This window comes from Dromiciops gliroides, chromosome 3, assembly GCF_019393635.1.
Source record: "Dromiciops gliroides isolate mDroGli1 chromosome 3, mDroGli1.pri, whole genome shotgun sequence".
NCBI classification, from domain to species: domain Eukaryota; kingdom Metazoa; phylum Chordata; class Mammalia; order Microbiotheria; family Microbiotheriidae; genus Dromiciops; species Dromiciops gliroides.
Genome location: NC_057863.1, coordinates 65,550,259 through 65,568,383, shown reverse-complemented (window position 1 = coordinate 65,568,383; position 18,125 = coordinate 65,550,259). Strand labels below are relative to the sequence as shown.

At 39.0% G+C, this 18,125-nt stretch overlaps 1 pseudogene; it reads right to left on the bottom strand.

Moving 5' to 3' along the window:
* LOC122747146 overlaps positions 1 to 17,819 on the bottom strand; it is a 29,628-nt pseudogene extending 11,809 nt beyond the window's left edge.
* Positions 17,820 to 18,125: the final 306 nt, after the last annotated feature.

Below are 18,125 nucleotides of genomic sequence, written 5' to 3'. Positions count from 1 at the left end.
GATGAAAACCCCCAATGAAGAATGAGATCTACATTGAGAGCACTCTTCTCTTGACATCACAGTAAAAGAGGAAGCTTTCTGAACCTGCTGGTTCAGGTCCCTCCTAACAAGAGCTATTTATGTTGATATCCACAGGAACATATCAGAGTTGGTGGGTTTTTTGTTTTGTTTTGTTTTGTTTTGTTTTTTGTCACAAAGAGTCTCCTATGCCTTCTCTTCTGGAGTTTAGCATAACTGAGGGACAGTTTAGCAGTAGTAAATCTAAGACCTAGGTGCTTGATGGGATCTCAGTGAAGAAGCATATCTGAAGCATGACTGATGTGAGAAGTCTACAAAAGCACACACCAGCTCATCACTTTTTGGATTAGGCCCACAATAGCTATCTTTTAACACATTAATTCTCTGTTAAAAAAAATAAAATTTCAGGGCGGCTAGGTGGTGCAGTGGATAAGGCGCTGGCCCTGTATTCAGGAGGACCTGAGTTCAAATCTGGCCTCAGATACTTGACACTTACTAGCTGTGTGACCCTGGGCAAGTCACTTAACCCTCGTTGCCCTGCAAAAAATAAAATAAAATAATATAAAATAAAATAAAATTTCTTAAAGGAAAATCAACTTATCTTAGATTTTGTAGATATAGTCACTTATCTTTAAAATATTGTAGTGGAAATAAAGACAGGATATGATGATATGATGATATCATATGACTATGATAATTGAATTGATTCTATTTTCACTGCTATTGGAACTTCTTATCTGGAATACAATAATAATATCATTAATTAATATAATCTTATTTCATATTATAGAATAATAAACTTCCTATAGCATTAAAAGGAGGAAACTAGGCAGCTTTAATAGCTTGAAACTACACTAAGACTTTTGGGACATCCTATTCTGAAAGAGTAACCTTATTCATCTGTCTGCAGACTCTCTTCACTAATCTATATACCTATATACCACTGAGAGTTTATGTTTGCTGAATCATAACTCTTATTGTGCTATATAACTTCCCCCAAACTTGTAGTAATTCCTAACTGCTTATACAATTAACTTCAAACTCCTACACCCAATATTAAAGGCTTTTCACCATTTGATCCCAATTCACCTTGGCACATTTTTGTCTTTGATATTCAATAATCCAGTCATTTCTGACTCTTTGCAACCCCATGGACCATGGCACACCAGGCCCTTATGTCTTCCATTATCTCTCAAAGTCTAAGTTCATATTCATTATTTCAAAACACTTTCCACACATCTCATCCTCTGCCAATCCCTTGTCCTATTGCCTGCAATTTTTACCAACATCAGGATGTTCTCCAATGAATCCCTATATGGCCAAAGTATTTAAGTTCTAGATTTAGTATTTCATCTTCCAGTGAATAGCTTGAATTGATTTTTTTTTAAATTATCGACTTACTTGATCTCTTTGCTGTTCAAGGGACTCTAAAAAGTCTTCTCCAGTACCACAAAAGCATCAATTCTATGGTACTTAGTTTTCTTTTCCAACTTTCACAACCATACATTGCTTCTGAGAAAACCATAGCTTTGACTATACAGAACTTTGTTAGCAAGGTGATTTCTCTGCTTTTTTAGTATGCTGTCCATACTTGCTATAGCTTTCCTTCCAAGGAGCAAGCATTTTTAAACATTTCATAGCATCAGTCACTATCTGCAGTGACCTTTGAACTCCCTCTAATTTGCCAGGAAGGGATGGGACCAATTGCCAAGAACTTAGTTTGGGTTTGTTTTTTTTTTCTGATGCTACACTTCAAGCCATATTTTATGCTCTCATCATCTCTTTCATCAAGAGGCTTTCTAATTCTTTACTTTCTGTCTCCTTTATCTAACGCTCATTCCATTCTCAACCTTTATGCTTCAGAAAAGTGTTCTGTGAGCATAATATAATTGAGCTATTGTTGGGCTACTTTCTGATATGCTACTTTTCCAATATAAGTGCCTTGTGGGCATGGATTGTTTTATTTTTGCCTTTTTATTCCCATCACCTACCAGAGCTCCTGGCAAATAGTAGATACTTAATAAATGCTTATTTATCAAATACCTTGTTCCAATTGTCTGAAATGTCCTTCGTTGTTCCCTAATCCTTTGCCTCCAGCTTCACCAATTCTACTAATACAGACTCCAATTCTTGCATGAAGCTTCTGGTGATGTTTCTGCCAAGGTTTCCCTCTCTTTGTCCTCTGAACTCCATATAATGTTGTATGTCTCTTATTGAACTTTAAAATTCTTTGGTTTTTTGATCTGGGTACACACTGTCTTCTTCACTTGCTAGACTGAAAACTCCTTGAGAGCAGAGAATGTCTTATTTTTCTCTGTATCTCATACAGGGCTTTGTACAGCATCCTACAAGTTATAGAAGTTAATAAAACTATATTTAGGGGCAGCTAGGTGGTGCAGTGGATAGAGCACCAGCCCTGGAGTCAGGAGTACCTGAGTTCAAATCCGGCCTCAGACACTTAACACTTACTAGCTGTGTGACCCTGGGCAAGTCACTTAACCCCAATTGCCTCACTAAATATATATATATATATTTCACTTGTTGTATAAGAAAACATTTCTAAAACCTCCTAAATCAGGATCAATGTTACATAAAATAAAGAAATTTTAAAAGAATACCTCCAGATACATTCTGATCTATAAAACCAGATTGAGAAAGAAGCCATTTATTATAATTATTTCTTTTTTTTAACTTGTATTTATCTTATTTTATTTTATGGAATAAAATAAGCATTTCCATAGTGTAGAATATTTTTTAAAAAAATACAATAAAATACAATAAACTTATTGTGAACATTTCTTTTTTCTTTCTCATTTTTTCTCTTCAAAAGTAAGGAAAGTTTCTGTTTATCTATGAAACATATGACCTAGTAAAACACCAATTATATTTTTAATTATAGAGATGTTCTGTAGGTCATTGGACTTGTGAGTATGGAACTGAGAAAGAAGACAGAACTTGTAAATGTGTGTATGTATGTGCATATGTATATGAATGTGTGTATGTATGTAGGTATATATGTATTTATATCCACATGTGTACATATATTCATATATGTATGTGTGTATGTACTTTTGTTTGGTGTTTTTTTGTGGTGTTGGTTTGTTTTGGGGTTTTTTTGGTGAGGCAATTGGGATTAAGTGACTTTCCCAGGGTCACACAACTAGTAAGTGTCAAGAGTCTGAGGCAGGATTTGAACTCAGGTCCACCTGAATCCAGGGCCAGTGCTCTATCCACTGTGCCACCTAGCTGCCCCTGTGTATGTACTTTTAAATGTCTAACCATTTGATTTAGCAAATGAAAGAATTATTTCATAAGATTTTAACATTATAAAGTAGCCTCAAAGATATCTGAGCAATAACCCTAATATTTTCCATGTGAGTAAACAATAGTCCAGAGATGGCAAATGATTCACCTAAGGTCATATAAGTAGAACAAGAATTTGAAATTGGTTTAATGATGTTAGAATTCTAGAAGAAAACCATGAAATGGGTAGCTATTCAACTCAGATCACCATGAACTGTAAGCAAGATCCACTCAGGTGGCTACTGAGGTCCTTCCCTTCACTTCCACATTCTCTTCATTCTGTTCCCTGTGGCTCCATGGTAAAATACTGCACTAATAATAAATATGATCTGCTATGTCTAACACACTTCAAAAGGTTATTTTCTGTTTCCTTTTCTCCAGACAATAGAGGACTCTATTTAATCTTCTCTCTTAGAATTCCAATTAGCACAGAGGGAATGTCCATTTCAGGCCTTTACTCCTACCTATGAGAACACCTGTTATAAAGGTTACAATTATGGGAAAATGGGGTCTGTCTAACATGCCACTCAAAATGTATGGGGTTTTTTTGTTGTTTTTTTTTTTTAGTGAGGCAATTGGGGTTAAGTGACTTGCCCAGGGTCACACAGCTAGTAAGTGTTAAGTGTCTGAGGCCGGATTTGAACTCAGGTACTCCTGACTCCAGGGCTGGTGCTCTATCCACTGCGCCACCTAGCTGCCCCAAAATGTATGGTTTAATGGTGAGAATGCTAGTCTTGGTGTCAACATGACTGGGTTTGAATGCCAGCTCCAGTGCTTATTTCCAAATCAACATCTAAGCAAATGGTAAATGGAAAATTGGACTAAGGTTAAAGCCAGGTTTTCACAATGGCAACCAATCCTTAGGGAGTTTGAAAGAAGTCATTAACTGAGCCTCAGTTTCCCAAGAGTAAAATGGCAATGATAACTGTACTATCACCAAAGGGCTCTTTTGAGGAAAGCATTTTGCAGACTTAAAGCCATAAACATACACACACATACACACATATATATACACACACATACATGTGTATGTATATATAGATATATTTATGTGTGTATATATCTTTATATAGGATAATATCTATAACTCACATATATACATAAATTGTAGATATCATCATAAATATGCAGCTTTGTGATGAATTTGAAATCCAAAATCTATAGGGAATCACCAGAATTTTATGAGATTTGAGGCTTTTCCTTATTGAAAAATAGTTAAAGGATATGAACAAGCAGTTTAGTAACAAGAAATGTCAGCTCTCAATAATCATTTGAAAAATTATTAAAAATCATTAATAATCAGAGAAATGCAAATTAAAATAACCTTGAGATATCACATCACACTCATCAAATTAGCAAAGATAGTAAAAGCTGAGAAGATTCATTTCTGAAGGGGCTATGGGAAGACAATCATGTTAATTCACTGCTAATGCATTTGTGAATTGGTTCAACCACTCTGAATAATACATTGGAATTATGCAAGAAAAGTTACTAAAATTTTCATACCCTTTGCCCAGAAATATGATAACTGGTATTATACCCCTAAGGTTATTGACAAGAGGAAAATAACATGTATAAAAATATTCAAATCAATATTATTTGTGATTTTTTTAAAACCCTGAAAGTAGAATTCATTCTCAGTAATTAGAAAGGCTAACCAAACAATGGTATATGAATTTATGGATTATTACTATGCTATAAAGAGTGACAAATAATAAGAATTCAGAAAAACATGGGGTGCCTTATGTGAAGTAAAGCAGAGCCAAGAAAATAATATACATAATTAGTACACAAGATTAGCAAAGACAGCATTATGCTGCAAAATAATTCTATAAGCGTCATCAGTCGGTAGCATTCCTTCCAAGTTAAAGGACACATCTTTGCTTTCAGTTAACAATTGACACATTTAAAGAATAGAAATTACCCAGGTAGTATAAGTCTCTGTCACCCATTGCTTGTTTATACTTAACTGATTTTTGGGAATGTACTTGGAAGGCAAAGATGGTATATTATTTTAATGCTTTTTGGGGGAAATGTTTCTCTCTCACACCTCTATCTCTCTCTCTCTCTCTCTTTTTTTTTTTTTTGGTTGTTGCCTTAGACCAGTTCAGCTTTGTTACCAGTTTTTGTTCCATACCTTTCCATACCCTGACCTTGGTGTTTCCTTGACCTTGATTTCTATGAATGTTCTCCTTTCCTTCATCCACCAGCTTTCAAGATGGACCCTTTTGCTCTCAGACTCAATTAATGACTCCCTGTCTACCACTTTCCCACTCCCCTTTATGAATACTGGGCTTTAATCTCATTCAAACTTTCCATTTTCCTCCTCAGTAACAGAATCTGATTTTGATTCTGTCAAAGTTACCAACTTCTTCAGAGCCTGATGCACTCTGGTTCAATATGTCCCCTTTTCTTGAGGGAAAGACACATAAACAGAAGTAGCTAAAATAGCTGAATCTATAATGTTTGAATTTATAAATGACAAAAAAATCTACCAAGAGACTGCTGATAGAATGAAAACTCTTTGAGGGTAGAAATTGTTCATTTTTGTCTTTGAAGCTCCAGTATCAAGCTTAGTGCCTTATATATAGTAGAGAAATAAAATTACTTGTTAATTCATTCATTGATTAATACCAACCTCTGTGTTTATCCTTATCTGGTCTACTTATGATAGGTCAAATTAAAAGTTGCCTGAGCTACGTTCACTCTTTGTTGTTGTTGTTGAGTTCCTTCAATCAAGTCTGACTCTTTGGGACCCCGTTTAGGGTTTTCTTGGCAAAGATACTGGAGTGGTTTGCCATTTTCTTCTCTAGCTCATTTTACAGATGGAAACTAAGGCAAACAGGTTAAATGACTTGTCCAGGTTGACACAGCTAGTAAGTGTCTAAGGCTGGATTTGAACTCATGAGGATATCTTCCCAATTCCAAACCCAGTGCTCTATCCACTGAGTCACCTAGCTACCAGTGTTCACCCAAATGGGTGCTTTCATTAAAGGCCTTTCTTAGTCTATCTCAGTATGAAATTCCATAGACTTCACCCAAGCTCAGGCAACTCTGAATTGGCATATAGTTTGGGCAGAGTTAATCCCAAGTGTGTGGTTACTCATGTGGCTTTATTTAATAGAAGCAGAACAGGAATGGGACCTGAGAATGAAGGTGAAATAGAAGCATATGGTTTTATATGAACATGTATATGATCAGAACAAACCATACTTGAATCGAGCTGGATGTGGCTAAATTTTGGTTCCTTGAGATCAAAAACCAGACTAACTCAAATCTCACCTGGACTCCCTTTAAGATTATACTCACATCTGGCCTCAGATACTTGACACTTACTAGCTGTGTGACCCTAGGCAAGTCACTTAACCCTCATTGCCCTGCCCCCCCCCAAAAAAAGATTATGCTCACCTTTTAAGACTTCCTGGTGCCACATTTTCCTGAAAAAATACTAATCAGTTTGTATAATCCTTCCAGTCTTGCTCATCTTGTCTCTATTTTCCCCAGCATCATCTCTTTGGCTACCTAGTTGACACTCGATTTAATTAATTCTCATAGTTTCTTGCTCTTTTCTCTTTCCTCCACCCCTGCATATTTTATTTTATTGTATTTTATTTTACTACTTTGGGGACCAAATGCTTTGCTAGGTATCTCTTGGATTGCTCTGTTTGGCCCTGTGACATTCGAGTGGGCGTTCCTTAAGTTTTACTGCTACCTGAAACCATAGATCTAAGCTTTCCCCTTCTGCTGCTATTTACCAAATATTTTAAATATATCCCCATAACATTTAAATTGAAGGCTGAGCCTGCTGTTAGCAGCTGGGACAACCAGATGTAGAGGAAATGACTAGCTATAGCTCATTGTTCAAAGGGCAGATGAGAAACATTCCGACCAATAGGGGTAACCCCTTAGCTAATTATGATTTTTCTCATTTCAATTTTAATTATTTTTTTTAAGTTCACAGCTTCCTTCTTTCCTCATGGCAGTTCCATCATCATTAAAAGTACTACTCCGTTGTGTTCATCCTCTATTCATATTCAAAGGGTCAGGACTGTTCAAGAACCATAACTGAGAAGTCTGATTGGCTAAATATTCCTGAGTGGTATGAAATGATACAGATTAATAAAAGGCACTGAAACCCTTGAAATGATAAGAAGGATAATTATGTAGGACCCTAAATGGAGATGCCAATAATTTGACAATGCCTCATTGGGCTTGAATAATATTAGTATTTTATCATTCTATTGTGATTAAGTAGCATTCGACTACTCTTTATCTGTAGATTATCTCTACTAAATGTTTCTCTGCTCACTACCCTGCCATTCTGCATTGCCTAGAAGGGACTGACAATTACAGAATGAAACCCAGGAATGTGCTGCATATTTTTTAAATGGGAAATATAATCTCAGACCCTCCTAGAATGATGTCTATAAGATTACCAATGCTGTGAAGGCATTATTATTAGTAGTAATTGTATTATTGTTTGCATACAGTATGGCTCCTATCACAGGCCAGTTGTTTCAGTCCTGTATGATTCTACATGACTCCATTTGTGGTTTTCTTGGCAAAGATACCAGAATGGTTTGTGATTTCCTTCTCCAGCTCATTTTACAGAAGCGGAAACTGAGGCAAAAAGAGTTAAGTGATTTGCCAAGGGTCACTCAGTTAGTAAGTATCTGAGGCTGGGTTTGAACTCAGGGAGATGAGTCTTCCTGACTCCAGGCCCACGCTCTGTCCACTGTACCCACCTAGCTGCCCACAGGACACATAGGACTAATTATTAAATTTGGAATCAGAAAACATGGGTTAGAGATCTGACTTTAATACTTACTATTCAGGAGAATGTGCACAATTCATTTCACACCTCTCAGTTTCTTTCTTTGTAAATTTATATTCAAATTTAATTTGAAAAAAATTTTTTAGAATTCCTACTGTGTGGGATAAAAAAATGACCACCCACTCAAAATAGACACTTGGATTCAGAGAGCAAAAACAAACCAAAAAAAAAAAAGATTTATTTTCTTTCTAGAGAAAGGACACACACCTGATTATGGTAAGTGTGTGTGTGTGAGCTCAAAAGCAAGCAACATATGTGTGTGTCCAACCCCCACTGACTGGTTGTCGGGACTTACAATCTGTACACAGACGTCTAACCCAATCGAAAAGCAACATGATCTTGTAAAGAATTAATTGTTATTTGACGTTTTTATGACCCCATCTTTTGGCTAGAATTTGAAAGAAAAACCTCCGTGTGCACTGGCCTGGGGATTCTCAAACCACACAGTGCTCCACTCACTGGTTGTAGCCATCGCCATGGCGCTGGCATCTCATGTCATCACCACTCACCTATGCCTACACGGGCCTGGCAAAATTATAATGACTGGAAGCCTAATGAGGACAGTCATGTGACTGTCAGAGCAGCCAGCCAATTGGCTGGGGACTGTGTGGGGGTGCTGGGAGAAGGGAGTTTTGTTTTTTTTTTCAGCATTCTAGCTGGAAGCAGGAAGGCACTGGAAGAGGCTGCAGTGTGTTCTCAGTTGATTCCTGGGCGATGGTGTTTTTTCAGGTTGGATAATTTCCCTTTCCCCATTTTATTTCCTTTCCCTTGATCCTACTAATCCTGTTTGTCGTGTTTTTTTTTTTAAAGTTCATTCTTGTTAAAATAAATCCTGTTTTGTTTTGAGGGAGGCTGCCAGTCTCCTTCCTTGCCCCAATATTTTGGTGAGCTACTTAGCTAACACTCCCCAATTAAAAATTGGTCCCCACAGTCTGATCATGAGCGCATCCAGGAAGAGTGAGGACATAGAGCACAATACATGGCATGGCCTGATCACAAGCTCATCCAGAAAGAGTGAGAACAAAGCAGTGTTACGTAAGCCCAATAACACAATGTAACATATGGTTATTCTAAGAAGTGAGTTTGTGAGAATAATACACTGTCCCCTTTCATTCCCTACATTAGGGATCATCAGGTGGTAGATTCATAAACTTTCTAATAGTGAAAGGACTCCTGAGAAGGGGATATCTGAGAATAACACACTGTCTCCTTTCATTCCCCACAATAGTACATGCAAGACACTGTATTATATATTGGGGATAAAGACATGGCAAACAACATGGTCCCTAACCTCAGGGAGCTTCTAGTCTACTAGGGAGAACATGCATCATATTAGGTAGAAAAGTATACAACCAAGAGGAGATAAGACAAAGTTCCTTGTCCCATTGTTAGAAAGGCAGGGACATGACCTTTAAGATGAAGAAATGACAACCATTGAAAGAATCATGGGGTCTTTGAAGTTCCTAAAACTGAACTTTCTTCAAACATGTTGAGAGATCCTGAAACCCATTTTCTTGGAAGGGTGTGTGTATGTGGGGAGGATGGGGGTGAGGATTTCCTCAATATCTCAGTATCAGAATTCATCCTTCCAGGGGCAGCTAGGTGGCACAGTGGATAGAGCACTGGCCCTGGATTCAGGAGGACCTAAGTTCAAATCCGGCCTCAGACACTTAACACTTACTAGCTGTGTGACCCTGGGCAAGTCACTTAACCCCAATTGCCTCACCAAAAAAGAAGAAGAAGAAGAAGAAGAAGAAGAAGAAGAAGAAGAAGAAGAAGAAGACTTCATCCTTCCTTTAAGAGCAATAGAATTCTAGGGCAATCCTTGGGGTTTTATTTCTAGAAAATTCAAATTTGAATTCAGGTAGTCAGATTTCTAATGAGAGAAGGAAAAACTGCCTGTCTAGTAGCCTCAATTGTGTTTTCCTTTCACTGGGAATTCATTCCCCCAGGGCAATATAATAAGGTAGGAAGCCTATATGAATCTCTGAGGTACAAGTATGACTCACCAGAATCTCAAGAGGGTTGCTTCTCTAAAAAACCCAAGTTTGTTTCCCTTCTAAGAAGAGTTCAAACTAAAGGGTGGTGCTATAAGCTTCCAGAACTCTATGACTATGGGAAAAGAGTCTCACTGCAGAGAAGAATTACATTGATTGTTTATACAAAGAACTTTTGTGGGGGGCAGCTAGGTGGCACAGTAGATAAGCACTGGCCCTGGATTCAGAAGGACCTGAATTCAAATCCAACCTCAGACACTTGACACTTGCTAGCTGTGTGATTCTGGGCAAGTCATGTAACTCTCATTGCCTCACAAAAAAAACAAAAAAAACAAAAAAACCCCCACAAATAAACAAAACCACTTTTGTGTTAGCTGTATTTTTATTTGAGGTGGAATAGAGGCTGTTCTATATACCAATACATTCATTTGTTACCTTGAGTGCTTATATAGGATATCTGGGAACCTTTTTTATTCCCATCTGTGTGGAGGACCTAGACAATATTTGAGCTATATTCTATTATTTCCCAGAGACAACATAATGGGGAGAAGGCAATAGGAAATTGTATTTGGGAGCTAATCTCCAACATTGAACGTGGACCATGGAAGCCTAGCTCAGGGCAAAGGGTGGGAAAAGAGGCAGAATTTTGGTGTTCTGGGTCTTGGTTACACTAGGAATATAGATGAGTATTCTATTGATTGAACATGATTCCTCTCGCTAGTCTATGAATAGCAATATATTTATTCTACAAGTGCTTTATAAAAATAGCCACGTTAAAGAATATCTAGGTCCTCTGAATGTCTGCTCTCTTATTTACCCTAATTCTCTGAAGCACATAATACTGTATATTCAAGGGGGGAAAATGAAATCTTAGAAACGTGGAGTACATTTTCTTTCAAAATAAGAATGTTCAAGTGGAGAATCATTCTTCAGTCTACATCATTACCAGTTCTATCTTTTGTTTTCTCTTATACAATTTTCAAAAAGGTCAACAATCTCCATCACTGTAGCTCATCAAATGGGTGCTGAACAACCACTTATTATAGCTAAGGAAGAGATTTCTGCTCTGGTATGGATTACCCTAGATGACCTCTGAGGTCACGAGAGCATAGAATTAATAGATGTAATGCTAGAAGGGACCTAAGAGGCTCACTAATCCACCATCTTCCTCATTTTACAGATGAGAAACTGAATCCCAGAAAATGTAAGTGATTTACCCAAGGTTACATAGATTGCAGTATCAGAATTTGAACCAACGTCTTCAATCACTGAATCCAGAATTCTTTCCACGATAGCATTCCAGCTATGAGGTTCTCTGTGTTGCACTTTGGAAGAAGCCTTTAGGTCCCATTTTTCATTCTTTGAAAAATGATCATTTCTATTTTTCTACTGCATTAAGGTTGGCCAAATACCATCTATCCATATATAATTTCATATGCTTCTCACAAAGCCCTCTGAGGTAAGTGCTAGAGCTATGGTTATCCTAAAACTCTTCTGTTCTTTCAATTCTTTTGATATTTAGCTCAATCACTGTTCAGCATAGTAACTGATGTCAACAATGATGACCTTGAATTATCAAAAGGGATTGATTGGGATGGGGCCTGGGATTTAATTTGCATAGGGACCTTCTGGATGAGGAAACTCACTCTAAAAATTTCAATGGATATGTCTCTGCAAACTTTTGTCTTAGAAAGTCACCTAGAGCACTATCAGAACTATGACTTGGACCCATAGCTTCCTGGCTTTGATGTCAGCTCTCTAGCAACAATGTCAAAGCAGCATTTACATTTTCTATGCCTATTTATTTTTATACCTGTCAATCAATAACCATTATCTATATGAATCTCTATACCTTTCTCTATTACTCTATTTTTTATATTGATATGTCATTATTATCTTTCCATAGTTCTATCATCTCTATTTCGATCACCCCTCCCTCCCTCCCCCTCTCCTCCTCTCCCTCCCCCTCTCCCCCTCCCCCCCCCCCTCTGATTATCTATCTCTGATGAGCACCCTAGGGAAAGTGGTAGAAAAATGGCCAGAGCAGAGTGCTCTGTTAACTGAGTCCAGGAGCCATAGGTTCAAAGCAAGGTATGTGTCTATATGTTAGAGGGAAGGGGAAGAACAAGGTTTCCGTGTAAGCCTAGGAGCATCAGCTGCTAATGACTTGATTCCTTCAAAGGATCAACCTGAGACAGAACTCTCTAGGATAACTCTATATTCCTCAATATTACCCCATTTGACTCAGATGAAGGTATTGCGATTGGCCTCTTTCTTCCTCCTTTATGCAGGCAAAAAATTGACAAGTAAATTAGTGGTATGGTTATTCCTATAGAGATGGAAACAGCAAACAGGTAGAAATGAATTCATTCTGTGTTCAGTGGATCTGGGATGTGGATGAAAATGATGATATAGGAGGAAGTGTGGGGTAGTGAAAAGAGTATTAGGAATCAAGAGAGTTGGGTTCTAACTCTCTTCTGTGCCACAAACTAACTTTGTGTTCATGGATAAACAGCTTGGCTTTCCAGAGACTCAGTTTCCTCATCTGTAAAACTGGAGATCTGGGGGGCAGCTAGATAGCGCAGTGGTAAAGCACCGGCCCTGGATTCAGGAGTACCTGAGTTCAAATCCGGCCTCAGACACTTGACACTTACTAGCTGTGTGACCCTGGGCAAGTCACTTAACCCTCATTGCCCTGCAAAAAACAAAAAAAAAAAACAAAAAAACTGGAGATCTGGACAAGATGACTGAGATAAGTGATCCTTCTTTGGGATACAGAGCCTTCCTGGAGCCATCTTGTCCTCTTTGGTCTTCCTCTCCTCTGAACTGTTAAATATTTTTGACTTGACTGGACCTAATTTGGGGGGAACTGATCTATGGATGACTAGAGGACTAATCTGGGAACTTTTGACTATTTGGCTATCTGACTTCTGTTAATTTAATGTGGGCTGTTTATAAAGTTCCACCACACTGCTCCACTCCCAAATTGATAAGCAAAATATTAAGAAGCCTCTTAACTAAATAATCAAAGCAGAGTTTATTTATGAGATACTATTTAAGATTAAGAATACAGGGAAATAAAATGTGCAACCTGACTGCTTTCCTGTGGTCTCTTTCCCACCTGCTGCGCCTCAAAGAACTTCTTGAATACAATAAGGGCCTTAGCCGCCTCTGACCTCAGGGCACGTTACACTTTCCCTGGTTTGTATTAAGGCCTGTAACCTAGTTAGCCCTGTCTCTCCTTTTCCGAACTGAACTCTCCTCCGTCCTTGTCCGCACTCCCCTCTAGTCAGCCCCTCCTTGCTCCTCCCTTCAATGTTGTCTATCTGGTCCGTCCTCTCCTCTAGTCAGCCCCCCTCCTCTAACTCCCAGGTCTATATATACCTTTTCTTCTCTCCACTCACATCTCAGGGCTTCCTTTGCCCCCACAGACCAAGCTAATCCTCCAGCCAGGGCTGCGGCTGGTGGTGGTGGTGGGGGGTGCTCTCAAGCCTCATGCCTCAGCATAGGCTATCCGGGATCTTTCAGATAGCTCTGCTCAGGTCGGAGGGAACTGGGGGCTTTTTTCCCCCAGCTGTCTGACCTGGCGTCTTGTATAGCCCACAGGGCTTTTTCCACTCAGCTGAAGCTGAGGAGGAGGGGGAGAGACCCTGAGGGCCAAAGGCTTTCTAATCTCAACCTAAAGGTAGGGTCCCCAAATCAAAATAAATTTCCACAGTACTCCTCCATCTTTTCCAATGTCTACCATATAATTAATCATCAAATTGCATTCCATTTTGTATTATTCAATACTGTTTCATGTGCACACATTTTGTTGATAATAATTGCTCATATTTATAGAGTATCTTATCTATAGAGCACCTGATTAATTAGATTGTAAGCTTCTCAATGATTCCTTATGCTTTTTATGTATCCCACACTGAGTCTAGTAATATTCAGAGGTGTCCCTAATATATTGTAAATGAGAAGAATCCCCCTGACTGCCTTGCTTTGGGTAGTCCTAAACTTATGGGGGTTGGAAGAGATGGGAAATGGGGAAAATGAGGAACAGAGGCCAGGCTTCCAGTTAGTTGGTGGTTTTAAAAGAAAAAGATCTGAGACATTCACCCACAGTAAGGACAATCAAGGCTATAAGGCAAAGACCTGACAACTTCTTATTCCATAGATGCTGACTCCTGTTCTGGTATTTACTGTGGGTTTTTGTTCTTTATTTGCCAAATCTCCATTCAAGTCCATTTGAAAAGCATTTAAGTGACTGTGGTTTGCAAGGTAGCATCATAAGTACATGAGGTGCTAAAAATAACAACTACTCAACATGACCCCTGACTTCAAGAAGTTTACATTCTTGGGTAGGGGGAATAAGAAATACTGGGATCTGCATCCAGGGCCATCACTAGTCATCTTGCCCCTGGACTCCAATGATTCTGGAGGAGGGAGTGAGACTGGTGACTGCATAGCTCTGCCTCACTTAAATGCAAATTCACTTGCAAGTCAAGACATCACCCTCTTGATGTCATCGGTCCTCTTTGAGGAAAAAAAGGACAAACCACAACAACAGTGGGAATGAGGCATGTATACAGAAAAGGCAGGGAGTGATAAGGCAAAGGAGAGTTCTAAGTACTTCAGTGATTGTTGAAGTATAACATAAGGGCAGGAGGGACGGGGCCAAGGAAAAATCAGACCAAGTGTTCTAGGACAATTTGAGGTAGCTCAGAACAAGGGAAAGAGTGCTTGATTTGGAGTCAGGGGCCCTGGGTTCAAATACTGGACCTCTGGTTTATTACCTTTTTAACTTTGGGTACATCACTTACTTCTTTGAGCCTCAGTGTCTTCATCCTAAAAATAAAGAAATTGAGCTAGATTATCTCAAAGGTCCCTACCTACTTTGTCTATGATCCTGAGATCCTATAAATCCTCCATTTGTTCCCCTTTGGAAGGTGCCCTTGAAAGTCCTCTAAACCAGATGAGGTGGATATAAAACTTCTAAGGATTTAGTCCCATAGATTTACCCCAGACCCCATACCCTACCTATACCCCTTTCAAGGGATAGTTCTGATAATGCTGAGCACCCAGTAGGTGATCAATAAATACTTGGTAATGGATTGACTCACTGTACTTTATTTTGATCAAGAATAAAATTCTGAAGATAAAACCCCAGCTCCTACTTGTAATACTGAAATGGCTTGTAATTCCAATCTATATGAATTTATCACATTCCATGATACAGTTCGGCTGTCTGGCATCCAAAGATTGAATTGATCCTGAAAATGTTTCAAATCCCTTTTATGTTCCACAATTAGGGCAGTTGTAAAATGTTCAGTCTTTAAAAATACCTTCTGTAGCTTAGCAGCCTGTCTGAGAGGACTTTAAATGTTAATAAAGACTCCGTCTCTCAGCCCTGTATTTAATGAGTCCAGTGATTTTTTTTAACATTCCTTCAGAGTTTAAGCAACTTTTCAAATCCTACTTAATAAAAAGGGATTCTGACCACAGGATACTTTGCAGCATTAATTTAGAGGGGCAGAAAAGCCCAGTTGCACAAAGGCCTGGTTTACATATTCAAATATCGTCTTTATTTTCTTCTTTAAAAGTAAATGGGATTTCATTGGTCCCAGCTGAAAGGCCTTGGAAAGGATGACATTTATGTCCAAATGAAAACATTGACAGAGAAATAAAAGCCCCCAAAGGCTGCATCTTAGGGGCACAAAGCATTAGGTGTCCCTTTGGCATTGCGTGTTATGTTTATAATGAAACCAGAAGTGAGGAAGGGATTCAGCATGCTGGATGGCTTGTGGTTCCTTCACATACACTCCACCACTCACTTAACCTTTGCCAGGGACTGTGGGAAATCAGAGTGACCAAACCATGAGATCTCCCTTTACTCCATCATATTTGCAGGGACATGTAGCTTTCTTTAGGTAAATTGAAGGCAGCCTTGAAGGAGGCAAGAAAGGGGGCCTGTGGCATAAAGACAAAATGTAAGGAGACAGGGAAAAGAGGTGCTGTAGTAGGGGGAGAAATGGAAGATAATAGCACCTCTACCTCTCCCAATCCAATCTAACAAGTATTTATTAATGACCTAATACATGCAAGAAACTGTGCTAGACACCCAGATACAAATACAAAATGGGAAACTCATTGACTTCTAGCAGTTCTTCTTCTACCACTGGCAAAAGGAGGGGAGACCAAACAGATAAATTGATAAGCATATATGTGACAATAAAGGCAACTAAGTGGCACAGTAGCTAGAGAGGTAAGTCTGGAGTCCAAAAGACATGAGTTCAAATCCAACCTCAAAACACTAGCTTTATCACCCTGGGCAAGTCACTTAAATTCAGCCTCGGTTTTTTCACCTCTAAATTGAGATAGTTGGACTACAAACCCTGGAAATACAAATATGATTTTATGAAATCCCATCCCAAACAGGATACTGGGCCCCTGTTGCCCCTGCACCAGGGTTTTTTTCCCTTGCTTATGCTTTTCATAATTTGCTGTTAACCTACAGTGACAACCTTCTGAAACAACTCCAAGGGAGTGAAAGAAACCCAAGCTGGCAAAAATCGTCATCTGCTTGGTATAAAGTTATAGAAACGGAAGCCCCAGTACCCCAAGGGTAATAAAAATAAGCTTATTTCAATTCTTCAAAAGAAAAGATAGATCTTTGTTTTCTTGGGTGAGAATTTTCCTGTGGATTTGCATTGTTTAATTAACTTTCTTTAGCCCACATTACATCCTTCACACTGTGAGATATATGGGAGTTAAATCTGAGCAGCATGCCAGCGCTTTGTCTATTCTGGCAAAGCAAATTGCTTCTTTCAATTACACTGAGTCCTCCTCCCCAGACCCATCTACAAAATCAAGGTTTAACTTATAGGAGATGTAAATGTCTCTGAGCCTCCCCGAAGTGCAGTCTGACCAACTACTGATAGCCTCCCCCTCCCAATTTCTCTCTCTCTCTCTCTCTCTCTCTCTCTCTCTCTCTCTCTCTCTCTCTCTCTCTCTCTCTCTCTCTCTCTCTCTCTCTCTCTCTCTTTCTCTCTCTCTCTCTCTTTTTGGTTGGGGGGTAGTGAGGGGCACACTGGGAGGGATTACAGTATTGTTTTCTTGTTGCCACCCAGATAATGAAAGAGGCCTTCATTGTCTCCAGCCATTTAATCAAGATAATAATTGTCGGCACCGGATGCAAGAAGGCTAAGACCAGGAAAAGGGCTTTTCAATCATGGTCCCTGCCTTTCAATCGAAGCCCCTGCTGTAGAACAGTGGAGAACAAGGTGTAAATCAGTTTAAGAACAGAGTTCTGCATTCAAGGCATTGTGGTTTACAGCTCCCAAATGACCTTCATCTATCTTCCTTAGCTGGAGAGGTGTATAATTGAACTAAAGAGAGGCTTGAATAATGAGGTGGAGAGTGGCAGCTCCATTGGTGTGCCTTAATAGTGTAACAGCCTGACGCATTTTTTTTTCTTCTAAAATGTAACAAAATACTCTGCCGGGCCCAATTCTTCAGGGTGACACTTGCTGAGAGTCTATATTTTAAAATAGAAAGAAATAGGTTTTTACAAGTAAAAAAACTATAAATCTCTTACTACAAGAGCGGTCCCCAAATACAATTATACAAGCCATTCTCCACAGTAGCGTTTCACAAAGGCTCTCACAAATGCACGCCATGATCTGTGTTTCTTTCAGTGTTGAAATCATTTTTTTTTACTGTATTTTTCTTAGGAAATGAATTCTCATTCTCCGAAGGGTGGGAGGGACAATATCCTGCCCTTGCTTATTGATGTGAGGCATAGCTGGGAATGGGAAGGAAAGGGAGCTGCTTTAACTCACTGGTTTGGATCATAGTTTTCTGACGGCAAGCTCAACACTGAGGCCACAGCCAGACAGGCAGCCAAAACCCACTCTCTTAGAGAGTCCAGAATGAAGGAGATGATGGTTCCCTTGTATTCTGCCATGGACAGACCACATCTGAGG